Source organism: Marmota marmota, unplaced genomic scaffold, assembly GCF_001458135.2.
Source record: "Marmota marmota marmota unplaced genomic scaffold, marMar, whole genome shotgun sequence".
NCBI classification, from domain to species: domain Eukaryota; kingdom Metazoa; phylum Chordata; class Mammalia; order Rodentia; family Sciuridae; genus Marmota; species Marmota marmota.
In genome coordinates this window covers 7,087,231-7,105,657 of record NW_026000016.1, presented here as the reverse complement: position 1 = coordinate 7,105,657, position 18,427 = coordinate 7,087,231, and the positions used below count along the sequence as shown (strand labels likewise).

The window sequence follows — 18,427 nt, the reverse complement described above, 5'->3', positions numbered from 1 at the left end:
TTAGAAGCTCCCTGAGATTGGATTGAGCAGGTGGTCTCCAAATGCAGGTTTCAATGCACATTATTCATATAGAAAATAAGATCAAGTCTAAGAAAATCCAGTTTTCATGATAGGTGAGAAGAAGTCCAGTTATCATTCTTGTTTGACCTTAGGCAATTCACTTAACCTGTGTCTTCACCCCCAAGATAATAGGGGAAAATAGCTCCTTTCTTCTTTCTACCTCATTAGAGCATTTGGTGGATGATTCTGTGAAGCATTTGGAGTTCTCCCAGATGCTTGCCTTGGAAATGTAAGAATTATTGGTATTATCATGATTTGACACTTATCAGTGGCCCCGTGTGAGAAGGACATTCTCTGGTTGACATGCAAATAATAATGCATCCAATTTGTTGCAGCTGTGCCAACCCATAGCCTTTTGATAAATAGGAATCCAGGAGTCACATGTGGGTTGGCCTCAAGCAAACCGTGGTTCCTGCTCCTGTTTTTATGTATTAGAGCTTTGCGAAAATGTATCACCAAGTGCAATCCTCACTTTCTCACCCGTGGCTCAGTCTTGAACACATGCAGCAGTAGCATAGGATAAAAAGGTCACATTGAGTCATGTTAAGTTATAAAAGAAAAGATGAGTCCGTGGGCTGGATCCAATGGCCATACAAATCTCAAAGTCATTGTCTCCCTCTGGGCAGTAATCTATCCAACTGTCTCTCCACATTCTTACCAGGAGGCCTCACCACCCGCTCAAAGTTAACACAATGAAGACTGAGCTCACCCTTCTTTCTGCTGAGTACCCCACTTCCCACCCAACGCAGGGACAATTTGATGCAATTATTGGCAATTTCACTTTCTTTAGCAAATTGTCTCAATTTGGTTGTTTCATTTTTCCTGCCAGAGTCAAGCTCCTGCCTATTGACTCTGATATGTCTTTCACAAAATCTCATTTTCATCCCTGTCACTGGAGTCCAAATGCCAACATACTGATTATTCTTGCTGTGACAAATACAGTATCTCCTGAGCAATCTCTTTAGGTCTCAGTCTCCTGAGAAAACAGCTCCCTCCCTCTCCCAGCCTTTTTATAACATTGCACAATAAGATCACCACCATCCCCTATCAAGTCCTCCGTGAGCTCATCCTGGGCATTTTTCATATAACTTCTGAAATGGCAACTTTCCCTTAGTTCTGCTTCACCTGTTCCCTGCCTGTCCATGTCTCTGGCAGTCCTCAGGTCAGCAGCACAAATCCCTCTACCCCTGTACACTGTCACCAAGCTTAATTTTAGCACTCCACAAATTACTATAAGTCCTGCTAATCAGATCGAAGCATTCGTCCCTGCATGCTGGCCAGACGTGGGACGAATCTTTGTGGCATAGCAAACAACATCAAAATTTTCTTATGAGTCATCTTAGGAGCATCCAGGCGTGTGAAATCACAGGACAAGATCACACATCCAAACATAATGACAGAGGCAGGATCATTTAACATGTAAAGTGATACTTGTCCCCTCACTATCACATGGAACAAGCCAAAAGACAGATTTCTGCAGAAATGCATTTTCAGGTACAGTCAAGAATCTGTAAAAGACGTCTGCACGGTGATGCAACAGAACTGCAAAAATGTCCTTGCAGAGTGTCATGTTCATGACGTCCTAAAGCATACCAATTTGGGCAAATGCCACCTTGGTTGTGTTAGCAAATTTGGCATCAGTTTGTTAAAGAAACTAAAGCCCAAGTTCTCCAAAGACCAGAGTACTGGGTCCTTTCTGAAATCCGAGAGTATAAGAATTTCTTTCTTAGGCTTTTGAATTAAAGATCAAGTGAATTTTTCCCCAAGTATATAATTCTTTCTGTTTAAAATATGCCTACTAAATCCTTTAGCAAGGAAATTATTTCTGATGTATATTCTCTTTGTTGGCCTACTTTGCTATTAAAAAACAGCTGAGAAGAACTCCCTTCACCCCTTCCCAGGGGGTTGGCAAGAATGATGTGTACACACAGTCGATTCCTGTCTGTTCTCTTGAAGTGTCTCCGGTATCCCAAGAATTTAAATGTTAGAGATGTTGACAGGAGGGCTGACATTTCCCATCTCAAGTCTGGAAGGAGATCAGTCCTATGAAATAAGCAGGCTGATCTTGAAATAAAGTTCACTGGAGTGTGATTAAGAGCAACTTTCAGAGGCCAAGTATTATCAGGTAACAGAGGTGACTGTGAGGTCCACAATGGGCAGTTAGAACGTCAGAACAGCAGGGTTTTGCTTTCTCCTCCACATTCCCTTGTTTCAGGTGAAAAGGCAAAGAAAGAAGATCATTTCTTCTTTTTCCTTCCACCCTACTCCCTATGTATTTTAGTCCCTTCCCACACACTAGTTTTATTGTGGAAATATTCCACTGCTCCAAATTAATTACAACATGATTAAATAAATAAATGGTAAAATACATGAGAACTATAAAGTTTAAAAAGGCATAGGGCCTGGCACATAGAAGGTACTCACTAAATATTTGTTTAATTAAACAAAAAAAAAAGGAATTGAAGAAAGCTCTTTCACAAGCTTGTGTTAAGAATTAAATATGGTGACTCTGTCTAGCACATGGTAGGTATTCAATGTCTGCCCTACATTTCCCTTCACAAACCAGCTAGAGAAGCCTCTCTCCATTCCAGGCTTCCCATCAGATTTCACAGACAGGAGGTCCAAGAATGCTGTTTACTACTTCATCAGTCCACTGAAAATAGCCAGGGCAGCAAATAAAGCCCCTGACGTTCCTAAGGAAAATCTACACTTAGATTACAAAATCAAATACTCTTCATCCACATCGCCTTAGCTCACAAATTTGTAAATACCTCCCTATAGAAGGGATATTTTTAAAGAAGGCTGCCTCCTTCAACAGTAACCCTTGCCCACTGCTCCTGACCTTGGCTGCCCTTCACAACCCTCACTGATTCAAGTTCCAGAGAGAAGTCTGAAGTCTAAAGAACCAATTTTTATTTACATGGTCAACGATGAAAGCTGAGCAAAAAGGGGATATTGGATAAGTACAGTTTTCACCATGGTTTTTATTTTTAGTGTAAAACAGTATCTTCCTGAATTGGTTTGAGTATCATCATTTGCAAAGACATGACAGCAAACTTTAGGCTTCTTCAATTGTTTCCATCTGTGGAAATCATTGAACAATTTTTTATAATACTCACCTATTGACCTAAAAAATACATTCATGTGTGGAAGGGTCTGCTTCTCTTCTTCAGTGAGAAGCCTTTTCATTTAGTAGAACACAGATTACTATCTATCATGCATGAATACAGCCCACCAAGACAACCATGGTTGAGTAAACTCCTTAGAAATGTTCCTACCATGCACTGATCATTTTCCTTACATAAAATATCAAGACCAAGTCTGGGGTTGTAGCTCAGTAGTGGAGCGCTTGTCTCACACGCGTGAGGTATGGGGTTCCATCCTCAGCACCACATAAAAATAAATAAAAATAAAGATATTGTGTCCATCTACAGTGAAACAAAAATATTTAAAATAAAAATAGAAAGACCAAATATAAATTTTATTTAAGTAAATGTTTAGTGGGTCATTAAAAAGTAAACATGGAAGATCAGAATTTTCTAATGTAGCCATGGATCAGTATTTGTCTAAAGGATTAAAGAGAAATGAAATTATTAATGTAACTATTTTTCTGTTAAAATTTCATTGATTGGTTATATGAATAACCCACATTTACATATCTAGGCATACAGATGTAATTCATTTTCTATACATTGTCTATACATGTAAACCCTATTAAACGTTCTTATCAAATTCAAATATTATACACCATATTCAATATCCCTCTATAGGAGCCTATTTTGACTCCAACTGCTGTACTGCAATTAATTTTGATTTCAACTTTCCAGAGTTAAATACAAACCCAAAAGTCGAATAGTACAGTACACAAAACTACCCTCACTATTTTTATGCCACCAATGATTGGTGTCCCCAGGCATTTTGTCCAACTGGGTACAAATTCAGGGGGCTCCCATGACCTCCTCAGGTTCAATAATTCACTGCAACAACTAACAGAATTCAGGAAAGTGCTATACACATAATAAAACTATAAAAATTAGAATAAGCAAAAAATGAAATGCATAGGATGAGATCTAAGAGGGTCATGAACACAGAATTTCCATGGGCTGCCCCTGTGGAATTTAGGTATGTCACCCTCCTGGCATGTCAATATATTCACCAACCAGGAAGCCCTACTGAGTCTGAGTGTCCTGAATTTGTATTAAAGTTTTATTATATAGATGTGATTGGTAACTTGATCTGTAGGCCCCTTCTTTGTTGGATGTCAAGTTGCCTCAAAGCCCAATCCTCTAGTTATAGGGTTTGTCTTTCTGGTAACCATCTCAGATCCTGAATCATCTTCTCAGCATAAAATCAGATGTGACCCAAAGAATCAGAATACAATAATATTCCCTATTACTTGGGAAATCCCAAGGGATGGTTAGAGGTTCTATACAAGGAATTCTATACAAAGTCCAGAAAAATTTTGTGTTTGTGATAAAGCCCAATAGCACAAAACAAAATCCAGTCAGATAAAGCAGTTCTACACACGGCCAGCCTATCTCAGTTCAGGTACATTTGGTTAGTTGGTTGGTTTTTGTTTGTTTGTTGCAGTACTGGGGATTGATTCTATGGCCTCACACATGCTAGGCAGGCTTGAGCTACACCCCCAGTCTGTTTTAATTTTTATTTTTGAAACAGGCCTCACTAAGTTTGCTGGGCTGGCCTCAAGCTTGCAATCCTTCTGCCTCAGTCTCCTGAGTAACTGGGATGACAGGTGTGCACCACTGCACACAGCTACATATTAATCTGTCTTAATACAAGGACCAATTTTAGAGTTAAAAAGATGAAACAGCATATTTATCTTGCAAACTGTCCTTCAAAATTATTGATTTCTTCAGCTCTATTTTTAAAATTTGTATTATCTAACTAAAACCCCTCAAAAGCTCCCTGGGAGGAGAGACCCACCTACCATCACCATAACCAAGTGACCCAAGTTAACATCAACAATAATGGGAGGAGGTAGATACATCCTGTGTCTCCTTAAGTGATGAACTAAGGATACAACATCCTTTCTGTGGCATTACTACTAAAAATTACTTGAATCTATTCATGAGGAAACATCAGATAAACATACAGTAAGGGATGTTTTACAAAGTAACTGGCCTGTACTCTTCAAAAATGGCAAAAATCATAATAAAACAAAGACAGACAAAGAAATGATTCCAGGGGTGAAAAGAAACTAAAGACATGACAATTAAATGGAATTCATTACCTACATGGAATCTAGGACAGAGAAAAAAGTCTTTTAAAGGACATTATTGAGCCAATTGATATCACTTGTACATGGATTATGATGCAAATAATATACTCTGTCAATTGTATATTTCCTGGTTTTGATCATTTGGGCAGAGATTATAAATATAAGAGAATTTCCTTGAGTTTAGAAAATGCACTGCTACATATTTAAGATCATGGTGACATGTTTGTACTTCACTTCCAAATGATCCCCTTCACATAAGATAGAAGAGGAGGGTTGGTAAATGATAAAGCAAATTGGGAAAAACCTAAAGGACAGGTGACATTCTTGAAAAAGGGTATACAAAAATTAATAGAGCCATATTTACAACTTGTTTGCGAAGTTCAAAATTATATCAAAATAAAAGGATAAGAAAAGCTATGCGAGAAGAGAGGAAATGTGTAGTATTGCAAAGAAAATATGTAACTGGCCTTAAACAGATAGAGATGCTGTGATTTGGGTCCTCTGTTCCTTTTACCAACTTTGCATATCTTGGTAAAAAGATGCTTTCATTTATTATTTTCATTCTTAAGTGTTTTAGTCATCTTTTTCAACACTGTGACCAAAAGACCTGACAGCTCTATTGCCTGGACCTGAGGTGAGAGGTAAAACATCATGGTGGAAGGGTGTGGTAGAAGAAAGCAGTTCAGGAATTAAAAATTAGGAGGTACCAGGAACAAAATATAAACCCCAAATGCATGTCTCCAGGAACCCACCTTCTCCAGCCACAACCTATTTGCCTATAGTTAATCCTTATCCATGAATAAATGTACTGATTAGGTTAAGGTTCTTGTAACCTAATTCTGTCATCTCTAAACTTTCTTGCATTGTCTTACACATGAGTTTTGGGAGAACACCTCAAATCTAAACCATAGCATTAAGATTTTTTGAAACCTTTTTCTCTGGAATTTTTTTTTGTTTTTGCACTTAGCATGTATAGAGTCCTTTGCACTGCAGGAAACAGAATTGAACAAAGCACGTTTCCGAAGCACTAAGGACTTCTCCAATTTAACTGTTTACATGTGATAAGAAATTGAAAAACTAAAAATGATAGAAAGTGCTATAAGAGCATAAAGCCTGAGGTCCTGCTGAGTTTTGAAATGAGAAAACCTGGTAAGAAGAGAAGGTAGAAAAGCATGCAAAGGCATCTTCTCTTCTCTGCCCCACAGACAGAGGGCACCCCACCTTGGCCTAGACAACCTTGACACACCCAGTCACTACAAAGGAATGTTCACATTATCTCCTCAATGTTTCTTTCAGAATCACAGTCTGACAACTTGAAGCTGAAAAGAAGTTTCATAATCATTCCCTCTTCTCCTTTTCCTCACAAATCTTCTTTCTTCTCTGTCCTCTGGTTCCTGGCAGGGGCGAACTTGTCCCTAATTATTCAGTGGGCAGGAATTTGAGCTTGGCTTCAAACTCTCAGGAGCCTGGACAACTCAATTCAGGTTTGGCCAGAGTCATAAGCAAAGAGAAGTAAATCCTGGCACAGGTAAGAATGAAATTTGGTTAATGACCTCTTGATGGAATCGACAGAAGGCACTTCTTGACTGGTTTGGTTGCAGAAATTTTCACATACTAAGAGTGAATACCATCTGCCATCTTTCCTGTACACCAAAACAGAGATATTGGAAATGAATTGAGAAGCCAGAGATGGTCAGAATAACTTTTGATGTATATGTGTTAATGCAATAAAAATCTGAGCCATAATAAAATGTTTCACTAGTTTTATCAAGTTTATATAAAAGACTTCAAGTGGGTTTCTATAATTTATAGTTTATAAATCCACCCTAATCCTTGCTCTTTCTCTCTTTAAGAAACTACAAAGAGGTAGTGTCTGTGACATATCCAAAGAGCCCTTATTCATCCAGTTCTAAAACTTGAGTTTTTCTATTTTTTTTCAATAGTCGATGTGACTAGTAGAAATCTTGCCTCCCATATATCATTTTTTCATACCCATTGAATAGCTCTGACCAACTAAAATAGGTTATTTCAAAAATGTGAAAAAAATAGCACCTTTATTTTATCAAGGTGGAAAAAAAAAAAACAGCTCTTTCTTCCTTTTGGTACTATCATGACACAAAGGAATAATCTCAGCTTCACCATACTGTAGAAAGATTGATGTCTGGAAAGCATTCTTCCCTCCCTTGGGCAAGAACATTTGGCATTATTAGCAAAAATGCTGTGACTGACTATTTCTTGGCCAGAATTCTTTATAATGCTATTGGTTGCTCCAATGAATTGGAAAGAAAGAATAGTTTAATTTTATATGTGTGTGTGTGTGTATAGATAGATAGATAGATATAGATATATGTGTATATGCATTTATCTATATATATTTGCATACATGCCATACACACACACACACACAGAGAGAAGATTTTTGTAATTTGGCTCATGTATTTTGGACTTTACATGCACATTATTGTACATTTTGCCTTTATATGCGCTGAGTTATCAAAAGTGACAACTTCTCACCATAAACATTTGCAAAGTTCTTATTTAGTTCAGGGCACTTAGAAACTGTGCACCTATGATCACTGAAGACCTTAAAATTAATATCAGCAATATGACTCTTTGTTTGTAGTTAAGAAAACCGGAAAAATCAAGATGAGATATTAATCGCGTTGCTCTCAAGGCAAGGCAAATTTAGTTACAGCATAGTCAAGCATTCAAGAGGGTAAGCCAGCTAGTTGCAAGCTTAAATATGTTCCATTTCATTGGGGACTTCAAAGGATATTCATTACCCACCCTCTTAACTGGCTTGTGAATCCCATTTTTACTGTCTTCACTTCCCCTTTTTCCATCTAAAGTAAAATTGAAAGGGGAGATGAAAGAAGTTAAGCACACTAATCCAGTTTTGAGACTCTGCAAGCAATGAAAGAAAGCATTTAGCAAAAAATAAAATCTCCCCTGGAAAAACCAGGGGAGCCACCTAAATATATAAATTGAGCTAATCAAGACCTTGTGCTTTGGGGCTTTGTCTAATGCATGGATAAGTCTTCACCTAAGAAATATCCATGTTATCTCTAACCCCTGATTCCCTCTATCCTTGACATGCTGGTCCGTGTGTTTTGGTTTGGATGCTTACCATCCTATCCCAGCCCTGAGACCCATCCCTCATCACACTTCCAGTTGGATGAGTCTCATTATTTGAGGTATTGTCCAGTGATTTATTTTGGCTACCTTCTACCTCTGGGTTACATCTTCTATCTCCTCTTTTTGCTTTTCTCACCTCTTAGCTTGACCTTTTCAAAACCCTGTGCAAAAAGACTTATCACCTCGATTACTTAAACCTTCTTCATCTAATGAAACTTCTTCATCTACTCTAGACCTCAAATTTATTTTCTTTTCATTTTTAACTCAGCCTTAGCTATAATTATAAATATAGGTCAGTGTTGTTCTCTGTATCTATTTTCCATTTTCCTTTTTCTTGTCTGCTGTGACCTTTAATTCAATAACTACATTGAATTACATTTAACTACATTAAAAACTGTGACGCATATGGGATACAAGTTGTATAAAAAGGGATGCATCAAAGAAAATTGTTCTACTGCATTGTGAGATCTTCAGCTTCCATTGTTGGCCTTTCCAGTTTAGGGACTTGTATGAGAGGCTTCTCATTTCTACCATTTTTCTCTGACTTGTTAGTTTACTGTCGCCCAACACTACAAAGTAAGTCAAACTCACAACAGAGGGAGAGAGAAATTTTATGCTCTTAGAATTTATAAAACAAGATTTTAGAATTTTAAACAGAGGAATGAAAAATATAAAGCAAAAGACTGGTTAAAAAAAGAGAGACTTCTCTAATTAGACAAGTTGGCAGTGGCTATTCCTGTAAAATTACCCTTTGGGTCCCATTTTAATGGTGTGACATGGGACAGCAAAATGGAGAAGAACCTTCTTTTTCTCATTCAGGTTGAGAGCATTAAGATACTTTTTTGTTAGTGGAACTTGTAAGTGCCTGCCAATGGGAGAAACTTTTTGGAAGTTTGTCATGGTAAATCAATGTGTTTGTCATGGGTTAAAGAATGGCAGAAGAGACATGAAAACCTGATGCTGATCACTTGGTTACAAATGACTTGCAGATGTTAAAATGTGTTTCCCAATAAAAAAAGTAAGACAAAATGCCAGGCTGCCTGGCAAGAAGGGGCCAAGCACCTGCCTGAAAACAATGAGAATCAAAATAAGCAGCACAAACCCTGAAACTTCCTTCCTAAAAGCTTACAATAGTCTTTTCTATATTCTTTATCCACACAAAGTAGAAATTCCTTGACTGAACTCATATAAAGTGTGGACTCATATTTTTTTTTCTCAGAGCATGGGAGATGTACTTGCTTTTGCAACTTTCGTGACATTGTGATTTACAGGGACCTGGTTCTAATTCACTCATTTCTACTCTGATTGCAGAACACTCCTTCAGAGCCTTGCAGGGCCTGGCATTAAGCTCCAAATGACTAGCAGCTGCCTGCTTGCTCTTCAAGTTCATCCTAGAGAGTCAGGAAAACCAACATAATGTGACAAATGATATTGAAATAGAACCTCCTCCGGTTCTCTTATCAGCTAGAGATAGAGATCTACCCTTAAGGTGGGTCATTTCTCAAAAACAGACCAAGAAAATTCCTGGGAGGCCTCTAGCCAGGAATGGAGGAGGTACAGGTCATACACTGGCAATAGCAAGTTTATGTCTCAGGTCAACAGGCAAATACCCAATTACCTTCTGGGCTAATCAGACTTCTCTGAGACCCAAGTTTTGTATTTATAGGCAGTCTAATGTATGGATTAGTCAAGGGATTTGCAGGCTCTGGAAGTACACACAGGAGAGAAAATGGATTAAGAAGGCCAACAAGGATTAAGCACACATCCCGAGTTTCTAACTTCACTGTGAAGGTTTGAAGACATCATTATAACATGGTTCAAGATACTCTAGTCAGGCTACATGAATATGGCACTGGGACTCAAAGACTAAAACAAAGAAGCCCCTTAAAGGTCCTTTAAATATAAATTTAAAAAAAAATATCAATGTTAGTAAACAAACCACAGAAGGAGACTAGTTAGATATTACAGTTAAAAGAAATAGTTACCCTCACCATATAACAAGAAATGACTATTTTTCCCTTTCTTCAGATGTAGGTATTTTTCTTCCCCTCTGGGAGGCTTTTAATTTCCAACAGCAATTGGTGTGGGGATTTTTGGAATTTTGGTTTATGTCTATTCTTGAAAAATTTGTTTTGGTAAAATGTGAGTTAACTGCATTTAAACTTATTTAAAAGATATAATTAAAATAGTTAGGATGTTAAAGCCAAATATTTTTAGTCTATTGCTTCAGTAGTTTAATTTTATGCAAAAAAAAAAAAAAAGAAAAGAAAAAGCCACCCACAATGAAGCCCTCTGAAATGAACACCTGCTCAAAGAATAGCTTTGTAGAAAAGATCATATCTGAAATCAAACAAATATAAGTTCAAAAGCACACAATAAAATGATACACCATTATTCCTGGTCTATCTATAATTAAATAATGAACAGGTATTCAATACCATCATAAAATGGAATATAGAAAACCATATGGTCATTTTTAACATTCAGTCTCAATTCATCACAACCATTCTTATTATAATAATTTCAGGTGAAAATAATAATCAAATATAAAAACTATTAAAATGAAGATTCATACAGATATAAATAAATGTATTCATATTTTTCCATTGTGCACAATGCATTATGAAAGTGCAAATGCAGGAATGAAACTAGCAACTGAAGACTTCCTACAGGTTTGACTTTTTCAAATAACCTTCATATACAATATTTCTTAAGTGCAATTAAAGGGTAGACTATTTTTTTGTATATTACTCTTATGGAATTTTGCAAATGTCACTTATATATTCAAACATTCTAAAAAGATATGACTTATCTGTGATGCTATTTATACATACTTCCTCAAATACCATCCTCTAATAGTCACCCAAAATATTTTCACTTTAAGATTACGCTATTTTACATTTTTTTGCATAACAGAAGGCTATAAATTACATTTAAGATGCATTGCATTAACACATAAGGTAAAATTTCACCTTCTCTTTAGTTTTAAGAGTTAGACTATATTTCAAACAGTTCTTAAAACAGCATCAAAACTCTTTGGGCAGGGGTTCATGCATGAAAATTCATACTTTTTTATTGCAGAAATTTTTTTCTGATATAAAGTATATAAGAAAAGTCATTTTTTTTTTGGTAGCATTTGACTCCTTATTCTTAATTATTAGTAGAAGATTCCTGGGGTAGCATCTTATGGCACACATAAGCAATCCACATCACGTACAAATGCAGAAACATTGACCAACACTTTCAGGAGTCCTATCAATTATGATCTTGCTATAGAATAGTATTATTGGGAAATGTGCTCTCGGAGCATGTTTACAGATTTAGAGAACTGGCATGACTCCCAAGGTGGTTTATAGCATTCATATCTCTTTCACAGAAAAGGAAGTTTTGACAATATTTTTGTATTAGAGAAATAAAGAGCAAAACAGACTTTTCCTGTGATTCTTTCAATGGAAGCATATAACAACCTTATTTTTATTTATTCACTTTATTAACAAAGACTTATGTACTTGAGTTCCATTAGATTGATAAGTTTTGATTAGGTTTTGTAAATACTAAAATTGAAACAAAAGGATGAGTGTCCCTTATCCAGCCACGGTTTACAGGACGAAATGTCCCGAGGAAGAGGAAACCCTGTCCCAGGAGGTCCTGTCTAGAAGGTCCTCTCACATTTAAAAGATCCCGATGAGCTAGAATAGCAATCCCAGAGATTGAAGCCAAAATAGGAGTCACATTTTCCTAGGAACATACTAAGCAGGAGGAAGGGCAGTATGAGAGCCTTAGGCAGTGGCTTCTCCTGTAACTCATGTAATTCTTTGTTGCTTAGAAAGAAGCAAATTCACATAGAGAAGGGGCTGGCTCTAAAAAGTGAAAGAAATTAACAGGGGAAAAACAGAGTCAGCCATAGGAATGTCTTGTCTGGCTCTTGGTTTCCATTCCTGGTTTGATGATGCATCTTTTTCCTAGCTATTGAGGATTAATTCTGGCTATGGTCCTAACCGAGGCTTACACATTGACCTCTCAAACCTTTTCATAGAGGCCTTTGTGGACCAAGCTGTCATCATGTCTCAAGGAATTAATTCATAACAATAACAGTATGTGTTGAACAACTATCATGACTCAGAGACTTCAAATGTTATCTCTCTTAAACTTCATGATCACTCTACTAAATAGGAATTGTTCTCAAATATTCTGAATTAAGGTTTAAAGAGGTAAGGAATTCGTCTAAGGTCAAACAAGTTGCTGGCAGATCTGTGACTTGGAATTAGGTATGTTTGAAGACAAATCCAATGCTTATTGCACATCACTATTGCTTAGTGATGAGCTTTCAGATGATATGGCAGATAATGGAGGGCAAAGTTTTTTAAAGGGTCCTCATAATACACCTTTAACCCCATCACATGAATGAGAAATCATGAGACTGACTCTAAAGCAAAAATTTCCCAAAGTATTGCTCAGCCTGCTTCCATATTGTTGTACCGAAGTACATTATTTAAACCTGTATGTTTCTTCATATATTTCAATAAAAAACAAATTTAGGAATCACCACTAAATAGGGTAGAAGTTTATGTAGCTCACGTGGCTCAAACTTGGAATTTATTTCCTGTTTGGGGCCAACTTGGCAATGTTGGGAATTGCTGTTCTGAAATTCTTCCAGCCTATGTTGGCTATGACCAGAAAAGTTATCTATGGATTTTCCTTATATGTACAGTGTATGAGAAATTTCTCAAGGAATGTAAGCTTTGTCTCATTTTTCAGTTCCTTGTGGTTTGTGCATGGTATGAGCTTTTATTCCTCTGACTGTTGATTCTATCCAATTATCCCACCATAACCTTTATCTTTTGGAAGTGCTGGCTGAGTTTAACATGCTTTCCAGAGTTGCCTCTGTGCATTTATTAATTCATTCAATAAATATTTATTAAGGTTCTACTAAGTATTGGCATAATTTTAGATACCAGGGACAAAGCCAATGATAATGACACAACCTGGTCCTGCCCTAAAGGGTTCATACTGCTTTTTTCTGACTGTTGGGTGGATCCAGTTCTGATATGGAGCACACTATTCAAAACCCACCCTGTTCAGTCCCCATTCCTCATAGTCATAGATGTGGGTTTAGAGGTTGTAGGTATTGATAAAGAGTAGTTATTTCCCAAACTGCAAATTATTACTGGAAATAATACTTTCCCTGCTGTAAGAAGGTCCACTGTCTCTTGAAGCATGTGTTTTCTTCTACATATCTGTGTTTTCTTTTTTATTATTACTTATTTATTTATTTCTTACATACATGACAATAGTGGAATGCACTACATTCATAATTATCCATTCACAGCACAAAAAATATGGAATGCTTCATGAATTTGCATGTCATACTTGCTCAGGGGCCATGCTAATCTTCTCTGTATTGTTCCAATTTTAGTATATGTGCTGGCGAAGCCAGCACATGTGTTTTCTTGATTAAAGAACTTTCCTAATCTGATAAATTGCCTCTTGGTCCTGGATATTCTTGCATGGATTTGATAACGTCTTTTTAATCTGACAGTAGGAGGTCTTCTGATCCAGAAGGACTTCCATTCACACAGTTGATGATTTTTTTTCTAGAAAATGAAGGTGATCTAGTTGATTTCCTTTCATGCTTTTGAGCCAGATAAATGATTTTCCTGGATCCAGTGATTCATGTGTATAGGAGGTCTTCCTTTATAGTAGTTTCTTTCTTACAGTAAGTATTTTCTTACTTCCAAGGTCTTCCCCTAAATGATGTTTCATCTCATACATCCATCTCTGATATGAAATCCCTTGTTAATGAAGTGAATAAACTTGTGCTTCTTGAACTGTATGATCCTCTTGGCTTCTTCAACAACGAAATTAATTCTTGGGCAAATCTCTAGGATGACAATCTGCATTAATTCTGATCACATGTGAAATTCTTGTCTTGACCATTCACTAATTTAATTATTCCCATTTTAAAATTTTCAACTCAATACAGACAGAAATGATACAGTGAATATAAGAGATTTGATAGGAAGGATTTCGATTAGATAAGTGATCTTGAAATGTCATTCTTTTTTTCACAGCAGAATCCTTGACTCCAGTAATATTAGAAATTAGTGTATGAAATAGATTACAGGTTTGTTTCTTTTCCCCATTCTACATTCCTTCCACATCCTGTCGGACACCTAGAAGGGCACCTGTAGACACCTGAAATTAGATTTTGAAGATGGTAAGATTATAATATCTCTACAATGGCTTTTAGCTCTAAAAGTAATATGTTTCCTAGGTTAGCCACAGACTTGCAACAATCATATTTTTCCACTCCTGATATTGCAAGATATTTAAAATCTAAGTTTTATGCAGTGTTAGTTGCTCATTCACAGTATCATGGAAGGTGTCCTGTCTCCTGACTTTCTCCAGTCTATACCTTTTACAGAGCAAAGCATAGAACTAGGCACCACATACATTCTTCAATTTGTAGATACTTGATCTTCTGCAGCTGAAATGCTCGTAGGGTTTGTGAGGGTAGAAACCATGTCTCTCTTCCTGGACTTTATAGTCCCAATGGCATGTATTAGGTGCTTAATAAATGTTATTGAATTCATAAAATTGATCAATTTGCATTGATTTTACTAAAAATGTTATTTTGATCTAGTTGTTTTTCTAATTTGTGTCATTTTGTGATTCAATATTTTTTGTTAGCTTTTCATTACTCTACCTGATGCCCAGGAAAATACAACTTAAAGGGGAAAAAAAAAAAGATTTGTCTCAGTCTCAGAGGTTTCAGACATGGTCAGCTGGCTCTATTGCTTTGGCCTGGGGAGAGATGGAACCTCAAAGCTGAAGGGTGTGGCAGAGGAAAACTGCTCAGTTACTGGCAGGGGGTAAAGAAAGAGCAAGAGGCTGGTGGCAACATTAGTACCCAAGGCCACACTCCTAAGGACCCACTCCCTCCAACCAAGTTCACCATTCACAGTTTCCACCACCTCCTAGCGGTCCATTCAGTTATCAATGGATTAGTCCTCTGAACAGGTGAGAGCCCTCATGATCTAATAATTTCCCCAAAGCTACCACACCTTTTGGACATTGCTTCACTGGAGACCAAGCCTTCAATACATGAGCATTTGTGAAACAATCCAGATCCAATACCTATTTACATCTGCAAAATGGTTCCTACCTCACTGGGGTATTAGAGAAATTCAATGTGAAGGATGTACAATGTTTGGCACAAATTAGGTGCTAGGAAAATATTTGTCAATAAATGAAGAAGGCTGCCTTTTTTTTAACATAGTCTAAGCATTTATATTTTCTAAATAATTATTTGCTTTATTATATAATGAGGTAGGGTTGGTTTTTGTTGTTTGTTTTCACCTAAAAACCAAAATAATCAAAATATAATAAATTTGCCTTTTATATAACTCTAAGTATTAGGAAAATATCTGTTGTGGAAACTTTTATGTGTTGAGTTTTGAATAGATTATAAAATATTTTACAATGAAAACAGCCATTTTGGTTTAATTCACCAATAACTCAGAAGCAGCTGCAGGCAATCTTTTTCTTATGTTCAAAAAGGGGGCGGGGGTGCTTTGGCTTCAAAAGAAGAAAGGAAAATTTTAACCCCAAAGGATAATGTTTCGACAGTTCCAATAGAGTGAAAGGTAGGGTTAAAATTGAAAAACTTACCAACCTAAGTACAGCTTACACTAGAATGAATACCATAATGCATATTGTAGTACCCAACTTAATTCACTCTGTAATTGTACCAGACAGCAAACAGGATACAAACAAAAAGAACATTGACTCCTTTTTAAATAAATAGCTGGTGAGAAATTATTAACAAAGGGTATTTGTCAGCAAAAAAGAGAAGTAGTTCCTGTGTGCATCTAGTTCTTCCCTCTATTCCTTTGGAAGGTATTCATTTAAAAGGAATTCACTATTCTCTCATGTAGTTTACTTGTCAGATGGTACAATTACAGTTATTTTGCAGAGTCAATTTTCTGTTACATAATCACATAGACTGTGTCTAATGCAACAGAAAATTGCCTAGGTTGAATAACTTTCAGGTGTTGGATTGACTCTAGGGATTTTGTGTTTGCGTTTTGGTCACAAAGTTTTAATTTTGTTCAGATCTTTCCCAGAAGTCTTAGTCCCAACACCCTTCAGGAGAAACACCATACATCATCATTAAGAAAGTAGGCATTAGAGTCCCTTGAAGCTGGTGTTGGATCCCAGCTTCAACACTCACATCATTTAAGTGTGAGTAAGTTCCATCTTGAGAACACAGTGTTTTGATGAGTCAAAGTCACATTGATTGGGAGAGAAAACATCATTGTAGAGTTCTGATAGGATATTGGGTAAAAGATAAGGTCGAATCTTATTGAGAATTTGAAGTTTGATTTAAGGCGGGGTTTTCAAAGCAGAGGCTTGATTAAGGTTGAGTAAGGACAGTCCAAGGAGTTGAAGAATTTTAGGGCACACACACACGCTAATGATAATTTTCAGTGATAAGTTAATGGATCTGCGGTTCCTATAAAGAACAACCCAACCACCTGCCTGGCAAGAGATTCCCTGGGAGAGTACAACAGTTGATGAAGGTAGTGGGACAGCAAAACCGTGTCAGTGGAGGCACAAAAGCCTGAGTTCCAGGCCATAGTGTGCAGGCTGAGCCTGGGGGCAAAGGCCATATGGAGCCTGTTTCCTCATTTGTGAATCGTTCTTGTGAAAATAAAGGGAACAGACAAATGAAGAACCCAGCACATCACTGATGCATAACAAGTGGTAACTCTTATTAACAGTGTATTGCCAAAGGAAAAGGAGCCAGATTAAGGGATGACAAAAATGATGCAGCAAGGTAAGGAGATTGATGATGCTGTGTCCGAGCAGGAAGTCAGATCATTCCATACTCCTGTAAGCACCAGAATCCCTGTATCTCCTCTGGTGTCCTCCTTGAGAACCAAAGCCATTTATCCCTATACAGAGTTTGGGCAGTGTCCATCCACCCAGCCGACTATCTACATAAACATGAAAAACTTGCTATTTCATCATCTTCATTAGCAGAAGTTTATAGAAACCAATGAAGGCCTGGACATACCCAGATATACATTCCTTAAATCACAAAGTGTCTTTGTGATTTAAAAACTGAACACCAAGTGGATTCTAGAAGCATTTCTAGAATCCACTTGGTGTTCAGCTTTTCAAAAATGGATATGCTCAAAATAAGCCTGCTTTTGATGTCACAAGTTCAAAATCCCCAACACAGAATATAATAATCAGCCTGGAAAAGAAATATGCAATCCATAAAGAGGTGTGAAGGCTGTCCAAGCTTGCCCGAAAGAACCATGGACTCCCCTTCTCACCATCCAATCAATAAGCAGCTTCTCCTTCTCCCTTCCTATAAATTCCCCCGCTACCACAGGAAAACAGATTTGAGTTGACCTCCCATCTCCTTGACAATCAACCCTCAACACAAGCTCTTTCTTTTGGCAAAAACCCCATGCCATCATGCTGGTTTCTGAGTTCACTGGGCAGTGAGCCCTTGCTCAGTATCATTACTACTCCAGGAGACTCTACCCACGAACCATGTCTTTGTTCATTAGCTGAACTTCCCCTAACTACCATCAGTTCTTCAGTATGAAGCAGCAACATGTCTTTTATGTCCCAAGATTCTCCAAACTCTTCACTTCTAATTCTCTTTTAGCTGTCATCACCAATTCTGGTATATTACATCATGATCCTTACCCCATTATAATCTAGCCCCTGCTTTGAAAGATACACCTAAAACTAAACCTCAAACCTCAGTAGGATCCAACCTTGCTTTTTCCTTTTAAGGGTAACATCTGGGCTCCTTATTACTCCAATAAGCATGGAACTTGGCTTTGTCTTTTCAACAGGCTTTGTTAGTGATTTGGGGTAAATAGCATTTAAGAACTTACAAAAATTATGCTGTAGGATTCTGTTTCTAAAATCCAATACACAACATTTGGAGGTTTGGAGATAATTTATTTG

The 18,427-nt window shown here is 37.1% G+C and overlaps 1 non-coding gene across 1 annotated transcript; it reads right to left on the bottom strand.

Annotated features, from left to right (window-relative positions):
• Positions 1 to 13,767: 13,767 nt before the first annotated feature.
• Positions 13,768 to 13,874, bottom strand: LOC125618570. Its single transcript, XR_007349909.1, has one exon. It is a non-coding gene; the product is annotated as a U6 spliceosomal RNA (small nuclear RNA).
• Between the last annotated feature and the right edge of the window lie 4,553 nt (positions 13,875 to 18,427).